The sequence below is a fragment of the Rousettus aegyptiacus genome, unplaced genomic scaffold, assembly GCF_014176215.1.
Source record: "Rousettus aegyptiacus isolate mRouAeg1 unplaced genomic scaffold, mRouAeg1.p scaffold_m13_p_7, whole genome shotgun sequence".
NCBI lineage: Eukaryota > Metazoa > Chordata > Mammalia > Chiroptera > Pteropodidae > Rousettus > Rousettus aegyptiacus.
Window position 1 is genome coordinate 95,336,042 of NW_023416310.1, and position 12,799 is coordinate 95,348,840.

The following is a 12,799-nucleotide window of genomic DNA, read 5'->3' on the forward strand; positions in this document are numbered from 1 at the left end:
CTCCCCACTGGGCACAACTTCGCACCCCTTCCAGTAAGAAATATAAAACACACGATACCAGAATATGCATCCTGGGGCAGTCCCATATGCACAGGACATGGTTTGATGTGAGGGACTCTAAGTCTGTCTCCACCTAAAACAGCTCCCACAGCCTGCCTCAGTTTCCTGAAATATTGAATCATGTGGATTGCCTTCCTGAAGAGTCCTGTTAAAATATAAACAGGTCGAAACCATCCTGAAAAGACCACCCACCTTCATAGCAGCCTATTCCCACTGGCTAAAGGTGGAAGCGACTCAAGGGCCCACTGAGGATGAATGGATAAACAGAAGGTGGCGTAGTCATACAATGGAACGTTATCAGCCTTAAAAGGGAAAGAGGTTCTGACACATGCCACAACGCAGATGAACCCTGAAGACATGCGCTAAGTGAAATAAGACGGTCGCGAGAACACAAATGCTGTATGATTCCACCCCTGTGAGATACGTAGTCAAATACACAGAGGCACAGAAAACAGAATGGTGGAGGGGGAAATGGGGAGTTACCGTCTGATGGGCACAGGATTTCGGTTTTGCAAAATGAGAAGAGCTCTGGAGATGGGTGGTGATGGTTGCACGACAGTGTGAATGTACGTAAGTCCACTGAACTGGACGCTTAAATGGTTAAGATGGTGAATTTTATGGTATGTGTATCTTACCACAACTTAAAAAACAACAACAACAACAACAAAAAACCCAGGTCATTTAAAAGAAGTTCCCTTAGTCACTTGTTCTCTTTTATTATTAATTTGGCTCAGCTTTGCTTTTCGGCAAAGGAAGCTCGGCAGAGAGTAGGACGTCTGGAAGCTGAGATCTGGGCGAGTGGGCGAGAGAGACAAGAGTCACCAGCACAGTAATTCGCTGGGCTCTGAGACGCGCTTTGAGAAAGGCCAGATATCGGGTTCCCATCTGGCCTGAGGGAGACACCCCGACGGGGTCCTCAGCAGCCGCAGGAAAATGTGAAGGAAGGAAATTCTTCCCAGACATTGGGGAGCAGTTTGAGGGAGGTGGGCAGATGTCAGCCTCTATAGACTCTGCATTTTTACTGAGAGCTGCTCGATTAGAGGCCTCCCTCTGTGCTGTAATGATACTGCACGGTTATTATTACTAATTAGACCCCTGTGACTCAGAGCCACTGGCTTGTTTGGAAAACCTTCTTTCCCCCCAGATCTCCCCTCTCATGAGCTGGTGTAAGAGGGGCCCTACAGCTTGTCTCAAAGTCAAGGGTGAGCGCGAGGATGGCGGAGCCACAACCAGCTATGACCAGCAGGCGGGAAGGGGGTCAGGGTGGTGGGGTTCTCGGCCTTGTGCTGGCACCTCCTCCACTATGAGACCTTGGGAAAGACATCCATTTTGGTCAGAGAAAGCAGCATTTTAAATCTCTCTCCTTAATGAGACAGAATTGTTGTACTAGTATGGAAACACTCAAGGAAGAAATACATTTCATTTCATGAATCCCCAACTTGAGTCCCAAGGCTTAACGGATGCTATTTTTGTCAAATACTTTCTATTCTGTGACATGCTTTTCCAGCTTTCTATTATTAGACAAGTCAGGAAAAGCCCACGTTTGATTTCTCTTCCTTCTGGCTTCTCTCTCCCCATTCGTGAGAGGTGGGAGTGGTTTTGGCGGAAGCGGGGCACCCTGTCCTTTCAATAGAATGTAAGCGGCAGCCATCTGAAAACTCACCTCGGTGCCAAGGCATCGGAAATGGGCCCTGCCTCCTCTGCAAATGACATCTCGTCCTGGCTTCCCTCCATCCCAGATGGCATTAACTGATGGGACAGGAAAAATACAAATTTTAGAGTATTTTTAGCATTATTTCTCCCCATCCCCACTTCCCGTGAAGAAGGATTTGGGTTTGGCCAGCTACGTTCTGGAGCCTTTCTTGTGCAGAACATAGGAAAATGTGGGACGGGATTCTGAATGTGCAGAGTCGTTGGTGGAATGGCTTAGTGAGAAAAAGGGAGGGGATTACCTACTAGAGAAAGCAGAATAGATCGGCAGGTGAGAGGGGGGATAAGAGAGATAAGAGCCAGGGATGGGTTGAACTTGGAGGGAATGCAAGAGATAAATTAAGGGGGATTGGAGTAGCTGCTGAGCTGTCATGAGGAAAATTTGAAAGAAAAATGGAGATTTTCAGAAACGCTGTTGGTGTTATGAATGGAATCCACCCCCCTTGGCATGTTTAAGAGATTTCAATAAAGACATAAATTGGTTTCAATGCTATTTTTTTGTATGAGGATTGGGTTTGTTCAAGACAGTCTGGGCTACTAGAGGCTAAGGATCATGGTGACGGAGAACCACTTCTCACCCTTCTTCTCGCATTGACACAGGCTATAGTCTAGATATTTCAAACTTGTGTTGTAGGGGCTGGGTTTGGACTGAAGATGTGTCTTCTGTGGTTTGTTGAGAGCTAATTTTTTTTTTAAGACACCACTGAAAATCAAGATTTCACATTTTAAAAGCCTGCATTTCCCAATTCTCTTTTAAATATTAGAAAAAATCTGACAACGTTAGATTCTCATTTTCATAAGGCAAAAAACAGGCTCACATTGTCTAGTTAACCCTGCGCTTACCACTCACATGGGATGAGCACGTGCACAGGCACCTGGCCTACTTACTTCCTGCGTTTGTGGGAATAGATCATTGGGGCCAGTTCTCCTGCTAAAGACAATAATAAGAGCTAGACTGGGGGTGGGGGGAACTAAACTAAAATCAACCGAAGCCATCAAAATGTTAAAAAGGTGATGAAGAATTGCTAAACCAAGGTCTGGGAAAAGAGGGCATTCAGAGAGGCCACCCGAACAACTGGGATCTCTTTTCCCTTTGGGACATTTGCTGCTTCTTGAAGGGACAACTAAGAAACTGAGAGGCTAAGCAGCACTTAGATTGCTTTGCATGCCTAGGGGGACAAAAGTTGGAAACTAGTACCCACCAAAAGAGAGGGGGCACTACCACTCCCAATTTTAGGCTAGGACCCTAAAGGACTGCACTTTAAGACTATGTGAATTGGAAATAGGCTAGATTTTGCAGGGCCCCCACCAAGCTTCCAATGAACTAAATTCTTCAAATTGGATTAAGTGATCCCAGATTGTTAGTTTCCCCTGGTGCCCAGCAGAAGCAAATGTTACATCTCACATTACTTCTACCAGCAATTTTTCACATATAAGTTTAGCACACATGAAAACAACCAGATGCATAAGGAAATAAGACATGAATGAGATCCAGCAGAAACAATTACAATAAAAACGATCCCAGAGAACTCTAGTTACTGAAGTTATCAGACACACACTTAAAACTATTTATATTGACTGTGCAAAGAAGATAAAAGACAAGATTGAAAAATCTGGCAGAGAACTGGAAGCTCAAAAGGAAAAAGACAACTGAAAAATAATCAAAAAGAGATTTGGAATTAAAGATATAATAATGAAAGTAAAGAGCTCAATGAATGGGTTTAACAGACGATTAGACATAGTTGAAGAGAGAACTGATGAAGTGGGAAGCAGGTGAGAAGAAAGCATTGGAATGAAAGACTGAAAGACAAAAGGCTGGAAACAACTGCAGAGAGAATGAGAGCGATATGGTAGACAGAGTGAAGAATGAAGTTCTAGGAGGAGAAGAGAGAGACAGCATAGGGTAGAAACAATATTCGAAGAGAAAATAGTTGAGAAATTGCCAAAATTGACTAAAAACAACAAGCTCCGAGAGGTCCAAGCAGGATAAACAAAAAGCCACATCTAAGTCCATCATAATTAAAATAGATGAAAACAAAAGACAAAGAGAAAAAAATGTCAAAAGTGGCTACCATCGTTTGAAAAAAAAAAAAAGTAGCTTACTTCTTGACAGAAACCATGAAAGCTAGAAATTAGTGGAAATTAAATATTTTTTAAGTCTGAAAGGAAATAACCGCCAACCTAGAATCATTTGCCCAGAGAAAACAGCCTCCAATAACAAAGGTGACATTAAGACATATCCAGGGTTCTTTACCAGAAGAAAATACAACAGGGTGTTCTTTAAACAGAAGGAAAATGATTTAACATGAAAGGTTATAAATATAGGAAGAAATGAAGAACAATACAAAGGTTAATCTGTGCAAAACAACATAACAATGTCCACTGGGGGTTAAAAAATTAAAATATACAACAAGTACATATCAGTCAAGAGGGAGGGATATATGGAATTAAAATATTCTAAGGTGTTTGTATTATTATGGAAGAAGATAAAAAAACCAATTAACATTAGACCTTGATAAGCTGAAGATACATATTATGATCTCTAAGATAACCTCTAAAAGAATAATAAAAAAGGATATAACTGTCAAGATTGTAGAGGAAAAAACAGAATATTCAACCACTCCAAAAGCAGGCAAGAAAGCAGAATAAAAAGAACATAGATTGAATGTCTACTTCATTCCAGAAAAATATTTAAAAGTAAAAAATAAAAAGAATGTAAAACATGTGAGATAAATGAAAATACTTAATAAGATGGTAGATTTAAATCCAAATATGTGAATAATTACAATAAATGCAAATCAACAAAATACTCCAATTAAAAGTCAAAGAGAATTGAACTGGATAAAAGAATCGATATACTGTTTGTAAGAAACACTTCTAAAACAGTTTTTTAAATACTGAAAATAAATGGTGGAAAAATTATATTAACATTGATAGTATACATTAATATCAAAGTAGATTTTAAGCATTACTATAGCTAAAAAATATATTATAATGATAAAAAGTTCAATTGTGCACGTCTTGAACACATCTTAAAATGTAGTTTTAGAAATATGAAGCTATGATGGACCAAAAAATAAAAAATAAAAACCCCACAAGCAGAAGTGACCAGTTAAATAAGTAAGGATATGGATTATTTGAACAAGATTAGCAAACTCGACTTAGTAGACTTATATAGAATATTGCAGCCAACAATTATAGAATTCATGTTCCCTAAATATTTATTACTCTCCACTTTCCAAGCAAATAACAGGGCTGAAATTCTCTACCTCATTTAATGTTAGGTGTGGCCACAAAACTTATTTTGGCCAATGAAATGTGAGTAGAAGTAACTTCTAGGTGCTGATGTATTAGTAAAAATATCAATAAAGATATTCCTTTTCTCTCCTGAAAGCAGAAGGCTGCATGCAGCTCCCTCAATCTGGGGGCTTGCTTGAGGATGAGAAGGAGCAGAGGGAGCTCGCCAGCCAACCTGTTAATGGATATGTTGATGTCAGTGAGTGGGAAATACACCTCTGTTATTTTAAGTCACTGTACTTGGGGGATTATTTATAACCATAGTATAACCTAGTCAATTCTGACTAATATAGGCAGAAAAAGAGAAGGGCTTTTTTTTCTAGCCACAGAGGTAAGCCTCTCTGGAAAGAGTAATTAAGTCTTCATGAGTTCGCGGTGGCTTAAGCTCCAGGGAGGTGAGTGAAACAGGGCTGGGGCAGGAAAATAAGCTTCCAGAAGGAGCTTGTAAAGACTGGCTGGAGGCAAGTTTGAAAGAGTCACGGACTTAACGTGCATATTGCCCTGGAAGTTGAAGGATCTCTAGTAGTCAGTGACAGCTGAATATTGGTAGAAATAGAGAAAATGAACAGGGGAGAATCAAATTGGGTGAAAGGAGGAAACAAAGTAGAGAACTATTCTCAATGAACATGTTACAGATTTTTTTTCCCTGCTCTCTAGAGGTAGCCATTATTAAGAATTTGGTAAAAATTTCTGTAGCAATTGCATGTACATGTAAATACACACAATAAACCGATTTTAAAAACACAAATCAGATCAATTATGTTTTATCGACTATTCTGAAATTTTTTCCCAATTAATAATATCTTCATGGTTACTTTCAGTGTCGTCTCAAAGAGATTTGCCTCTTTCCTTTTTATTGGCTGCTTAGTGTGTCACTGTATAGCTATACCATGATCAAGTAACCGTTTCCCTGTTGATAGACCTTCAGGCTGTTTTCACTATTATGAACAATGCTTCAGTGATTATCTTGCAAATAATATTAACATATTTTAATGTCTTCTTTCTACAGACAATAAGACCAGTTTTTCCACCATTTGAATGGTGAAACTTTTAGGCTAGGTAGCAGAAACACAACCAGGTAGGCTATTTGAGGTGACAACTTTAGTTAGAGGGTGCCTACTCTGCCTGGATTATGACCAGAATAGCATCTTGAATATAGTGGGCATTGAGTGAGGATTTGCTAAATAAATGGATGGATGAACAAATGAATGAATCCACATCCACTGTAGATACTTGTTGGGCCTGCCCTGCCCTCAGCTATAATAGGAGTTCTCAGCCTCAGCACTACTGACTTTTAGGGCTGGACACATCTTTGTTGTGGGAGACTGTCCCATACATTGTAGATGGTTTAGCAGCATCCCTAGCCCCTGTCCACTAGAAGCTACCAGTACGATCCCAGTTGCAGTAATCAAAAAACATCTCCTGAAATTGCCAAATGTCCCCTGAGGAAAAATACCTCTGGGTTGAGAACCACTGATTTATAATATGAGTTTTATTTGTATAAGGGCAAAGGCTCTTTCTAAAAACAACTGATTCTGCAAAGGTAGGTCCTATTTTTACCCAATCCTTCCATATGAAAATGGCCCTTTTCCTGGTTTTTCACAGTCCCTTCACTGAGCTTCCTAAATACATTATTCTCGGTCCAGATTTCATTTCTCTAGCATCACCTGATACCTCCTCCCATGAATTAGGTCAATCCCCATCACGCGCCGTCGATCCCCATTAATACATTCTCTCATCACCAAATAGTCCTACTTGGAGGTACTTATCAAAGTTAAATTCTTACATTTATTTGAGTAGTTATTAAATTAATCTGTTTCCCTCACTCAACTTACTGGAGTTAGCCACAAGAATCTAGCATAAACCATGTCAGTTTTTGTTCACCATTTTAAAAGCTAGTGCCCAAAACAATGTCTGACACATACTAAGTGCTCAATAGATGTTGGATAGATGGATGGATGAGTGACAGCCTGTTATGAGCCAACAGCAGCCAGCCCTAGGATACAGTGCTCCTGTGCTTTTCAAAACAATTTTTAAAAAACAATGTTCCTGTACCCACATTTGAAAATAGAAAAGTTAAATTTTCATCATTAAATGCATATGGAATCAAGAATAACTTCCACCATATTGTAAATACTAGAATTTAAAAATTAAGCTATGACATCACTCTTTAAATGTAACTATTGATCTGTAATTATTATTTCCAATATTCTCTATGATTTGCTTTCACAGTACTCTCCCTCAAAATCAAGGGATAAAAAAGATAAAGTTGTTAATGACAAAATTTCTTAATTAATTATTAAGGGAAGCTGAACTGAATTACTAAAGGAAGCTTCCTGTTTGGGGACCTAGAGCTGGAGATTTTTACATTTGGTGCAATGGCACCTCAGTAAGATTTATGAAGAATAAAGGGTATGCTTTCCAGTGCGGGAAGGATTATTATGAACCCAGACATGCTCTCAGGCAGGCTAGTAGTGTGAGGAAAGAGCACCACCAGGAGGAGCTGAGAACCTGGAAACGGATTCTCTAAAACGAAATCTATGGTACGCCTCTTGGAAAAGTCTTGAAGACCACCACCCTGGCGGTAATGCAGCCTAGTGGCCTGCAGAGGGCAGTGTTGGCCAAGCCACTAAACTCCATCTCTGGAGCTGTCTGTCTCTGGGTAGCAGAGAGAAAATGCGATTTACCTCCGACTGGGTGGGTAGCCCAGGCTGGGCAGTGTGTGTATTCCAGTGTGTGTGCTTGCACAGTGAATAATTCATAGCAAACTGGCTCCAAGGGGAAGGTAGGCCAGAGATTCTCCATCCTGTACCTAGAATCACCACCTGGGACTGTAAACAGATGAAAACTTCACTCATTCATTCTCCCCTTCGAGAACTGAGTTTGGGGAAAGAAATTGAAGATTGAAGTCATGGGCCTAAATCAACCAAGAGGTTTTGGGTTTTCCTCTTATGAAACGAAAACGACAGTAAAATCTCAATGTTTATAGCTTCAGGAAGCAGTGAGCAAAGTGGCCAAATACCGCTGCCCTGAAGTCAGTCAGATGGGAGTAAAGATACCTCTCCTTGGCAGGCTCACCTTTCCCAGCCTCTGCCTCCCTGGCTTTTGGACGGAACAAGACTTCCTTCCTCCGTGGGCTGTTGTGAGGATGAGCGAGACAACGCAGGAAAAGTGCTCAGCACATTAACGCATTTAGCAAGAGCTCCATAAGTAACAGTCACGATGGTGAAGACGATGGCCCCGAATTGGCATTTGGTCAGGACGAGTGTCTCAAAACTTTCCATTCAGATCTGAAGAGGAAGAATCAGAGGTGAAAAAAAAAAAATCAAGCTGTTTAAATGTTTTAAGTTCTGCGAGCCCGGGAGTTAGAAGCAGAGACAGCCGGAGGAGGAAAGCAGACTCTGCGTCATCCAACATCAGAGCTGAGCTCCTTGACATTGTGCCTCCCAGGGCTGGGGGCTCCACCCGTGTTGACAAGAGGGTCTGTGTGTCTGAAACAGTGTGTGCGTGATGGGCATCTGTATGTGAACTATACGACGTGTCTACCAGCCTCAGACATAAAAGCGACGACTTTGTGCGTCAGGTTTATCTCTGTGAACCCTTGAAGAGTGGGGATGAACTAGTTGAAATAAAGTTATTAATTTGGACTAATTGTTTGGATATATTAAAGGCCCCAGAGCAAGACCCACACCCTTCTGCCTTACACAAGGAAAGGTAACGGGGACTCGTGCAGAGAGGCATGGAGACAACTTGGTCGAGATAACTGTCCTTTCACCGGGCAGCTCTCCAGCCTCCAAACAGCTTTTGTGTCCAGTCCAATAATAAGATCACATGGGAGGGGGAGAAATAAATACGTGAGTGTTCGTCCTTAGGCCTTCTGCGGGTACACCAGCATCGGCCTCGCCGGCAGGCGCCCCAAGAGCGTGGCCTCCTGACCACTCCGCGGCCTCTTCCCCAGGCTCCCCAAGGACCAAGGTCCAGAAAACAACCTGTATCGTGTGGGTGTGGTGCGTGTTTGGCGCTCAGCCCTTCTCTTGGGGCTCCCTGGGGCTCCATTCACACCAGAGAGAGAGCAGGAGAGAGGGGACAGTCAGACAGACAGCCTGACTCCAGGGGGACAAGGGCATCGCCTCCTCTTGTTGAAGGACACTCCCTCCTGATGGAGAATGGACACTCCCCTCTTGCAGCGGCCTGCCCTCAGCAGTCCTGGTAGGGCAGTGTGGAGGCTGTAGGCTGCTGGAGCTCCCGTCACCCCAGAGAGAAAGTAACCCAGAGCCAAAGCGAAGAGGTGAGTGGGTGCGTCCATTCCTCCAAGGGGCTCAGACTGTGTTGGCCGTTCTGCCTGGCTTCAGAGTTGCGCTCAGCATGAATGCTTCCCCACCCCCACCCCCTTCTTCTCCTTCTCCTCCCGTATTCGAGTCTGTGGCAGGCTTGAGTCTCTGTGATGGATGCTAGAGTAAGATATTCCTGACTTTCTTCTCTCATTTGGAGGCCCATTTGCTCTCAGAAAAAAAAAAAAAATGGGGTAGGTCTAGTTCTTAGCTGGGAGGGGTGGGGGGAGGGGAAGCAGGAAGTGATTTCTACCAAGTGAATTATCTTTGCTGAGATCCAAGAAGACATTTCTCGCAGGAAATCATTAGACAAATCCCATTACAATAGAGTTAGTGCTTAGTTTTTAAAAGCCCTGCATGAAAGAGGAAATAAAAGGATGCCAGCTGATTCTTTGTAATTGGGCAAAAGGGAAAAAACAGAAATGGGATATGCAGAGCTGCTTTTCCCCTCAGCCCCTTCCCTAGCTCTTCCCGACTTCTTACAGCCCTGAAAAATATACTTAACAGACCCAAGAACTCTTTTCTTTGATTGAAAACAAACAAAATCAAGGATTTGGGGAGAATTGTGCTGTATGGAAGCAGAGTCCAGGCACAGAGGACAGAAGCGTGTTTTGCAGAGTCCTGGTTTCTTCTGCTCTCCCAAGCACACGATACACCTGTGCTTATTTGGGGACACGTATAGAGGTGTCCGTTGCTTGTGCCTGCGCACCATTATTCCTTGACAAGAACTTGAATATGTCAGGATTCTTTTAGTAAGAATGGACTGAAACCGAGTTTGAAAAGACTCAGGCAAAAAATAAAAGGAAATTTTTTCCCTCACGTAACCGAAAAGGCCGGGGCTTTGCTGTGGTGGGATCCAGCTGCCCAGATGACGGCGTTTTGAATGTGTCTTTCTCCCATTTCTTGGCTTTGCATCCCGGTGTCATTCCCTTCCCAGGAAGGCTCATCCGTCATGGTGGTGTGATGGCTGCCGGCCGCTCCAGAGTGACCTCCTGCCGGCACAGCCACCTCTCCACAGTCCTCGCTGGAGTCTCAGGGTCATGTCTCCCTGGACCAGTGTGCACACGGTGCCCATCCCTGCCACAGGGTATAGTCTTCCCCGTCCAAAAACCACGTGGACTAAAGGCAACGAAAGGCTGGGTTACCAAAGGGGATCCAGGTGACAGTCCTAGGAGAAGGGGACAGGACAGCCAAGGTCGACAGCCGCCATCGTGCTGTTCTGTCTGCGATGAACGCTCTAGATTGAGTCAAAGCTCCTCCGACATAATTCCTTCTCAGTCCACACAAATTAGTGACGGAAGGTCGCATAGTAGGATAATTATTAGCAGAACAGGTGACGAAAACATCCCATGGTATGTCATTCCTGGAGATCCCTGATACTGGGGAAGACATAGAATGCTTGTCTCCGGCTGTCCCCAGACTACCTACCATGCCCAGGCCCACTGGGCCCCCACCTGCCTGTGCTCACATGGGTGTGCCCTTCCTTCTGCTCTGCCAATGTGAACCCATCTTGCCTTCAAGGGTCATCTTTGAGGCTTTATCTGGCCTGTCCAGGCTTTTCTGCTGCTGGGCCCCTCTCTGAACCTTGGTGACATTAACTCTCAGTGTTGAACTCACTGTTCCCCATTCTTTAAGAACTTCTCATCTCGAATATTACATTCCTGGAGGAAAATCAAGTTTTATCCTTAGCCCTCTCCATGGTGTCTAACGCCAGGTACAGGATGAAGTGCTTCCAATTAATTGAGCCATAGAAAACTACGCTCCCTAAATAGCTTAGAGAGGATGGTGAGATGAAAGTCCTTAATTCTGATTTTAAAAGTAGTATAATAACTATAGCAAACATTGATTGAGCGTTGAATGTATGCCGAAGCGCCTACAGGTACCATCTCAGGTAACGCTCACAATGACCCTACAAGGCTATTATCCCCATTTACCAGATGGGGAAACTAAGTCTCAGAGAACCAACTTTTCCTAGATCACACAGCTAGTAAGTGGCGACATGGGCGTTAGAACCCAGCCACGCCTGCCGTCACACTTTCTATTCCGTTTACCATTTACGTGCGTACCAGTGAAGTGTCTTGCTGCCTGATTTAAAGAGCAAGAGGCGCAGGCGATTGGTGAGGAAGAACAAGAAAGCCCAGATATTTTGGACCTCTCTTCTGCCACCTGGGCTCACGGTGCCTCTGTGGGGGTTCCTTATTAGATTATACACAGGGGTGAGGAGTCACACCCTTACCCCAACAAGAAGGTTAGAGGCACAGGGATTTCACAAAAAGAGATGCCTCAGGGCCTCTGTAGAGAGCAAGGTGCTTTTTAATTACTTGAGGGTAGAGTGTCTTCCAGGAAACCAGGAAACCGTAGCTGGAGGGTGGGCTTTAGAATTTAAGCTTGCCCCCTACCCTCCGCTGCCCATCATTGCCCATGGCCCTGAGCTTTTTCCTATCTTGTGACCAGGGTGACCAAGCAGAGGACCTCCCTCAGAAGGTGGTTTGCAGGATTTAAAAAACAACCAAATTCTGATCTCCAAGGAAGCCAAACTCTTGATAAGATGGTCAATATATTTTATATCACCTGTGCTTCTCCATCCAGCCACTGGCCTCTTGGCCGATATAGTTACCTGTGTGCTGGGGAAGCACTTGGTCTGAGAGGGTCTGGTTTCTGTGATGCACGCAACCCATTCAAATGGCTGAGCATCTTCTCAAGAGCAGATCGTCTTTGATTTATGTCACGCATCCTCACAACACCCCGTGAGAGGGGCAGAGCACTGGTGTTCCCACAGCCGAGGCGCAGCGTGAGCACGTCCCAGGTCACACAGTAGCAGAGAACAGCCCGGACTGGGGAGGGAGAAGCTCCGAGGTCTTTAGGATCCAAGTCTGCTCACTTCTCCATGAGTTGATGATAGGAAAAAAATAAAATAAAATAAAACAAAACAAAAAAAATTAGGCTAGGTGAAATTCTTTGGGTAAATCTTTAAGAAAAAAACAACCACAACTAGACCCAAGAGAAATGACAACATGTCCACATTTGTATGCAAACGTCTATAGCAGTATTATCCATGATAGCCAAACAGAGGAAGCAAACCAAACATCCATTAACTGATGAGCGGAGAAATAAAATGTGGCATACCCATGCAACGAAATATTTTTCAGCAATAACAAGGAATGACATTCAAATGAACTTAAAGGACATTATGTTTTTTAAGGGAAAGAAACCCATACTATATGATTCTGCTTATATTAAAGGGTCAGAACAAACAAATCCATAAAGACAGAAAGCAAATTCGTGGTTGCACAGGACTGAGTCGGGGAGGCGGGGGAGTGGGAAATGATTGATCAGATGTATGTTTCTTTTGGGGACGACAATAATGTTCTAAAAGTAGGCGGTGGTGGTGATTGTACAAC

General features: G+C 43.3%; 1 protein-coding gene and 1 long non-coding RNA gene across 2 annotated transcripts in view; one reads left to right on the forward strand and one right to left on the reverse strand.

Moving 5' to 3' along the window:
- Positions 1-1,625: 1,625 nt before the first annotated feature.
- LOC107500887 overlaps positions 1,626-12,799 on the reverse strand; it is a 31,204-nt gene continuing 20,030 nt past the window's right edge. Inside the window, exons 4-6 of the long non-coding RNA XR_001594618.2 lie at positions 12,016-12,278; positions 8,146-8,357; positions 1,626-1,809 (exon numbers count right to left, since the gene is read on the reverse strand). This is a non-coding gene — a long non-coding RNA (uncharacterized LOC107500887). The remainder of the gene's footprint in view (positions 1,810-8,145; positions 8,358-12,015; positions 12,279-12,799) is intronic.
- FGF1 (fibroblast growth factor 1) overlaps positions 9,206-12,799 on the forward strand; it is an 88,855-nt gene continuing 85,261 nt past the window's right edge. The window contains exon 1 of the mRNA XM_036224714.1: positions 9,206-9,355. The gene's annotated coding sequence lies outside the window, so the exon portion shown is untranslated. The remainder of the gene's footprint in view (positions 9,356-12,799) is intronic.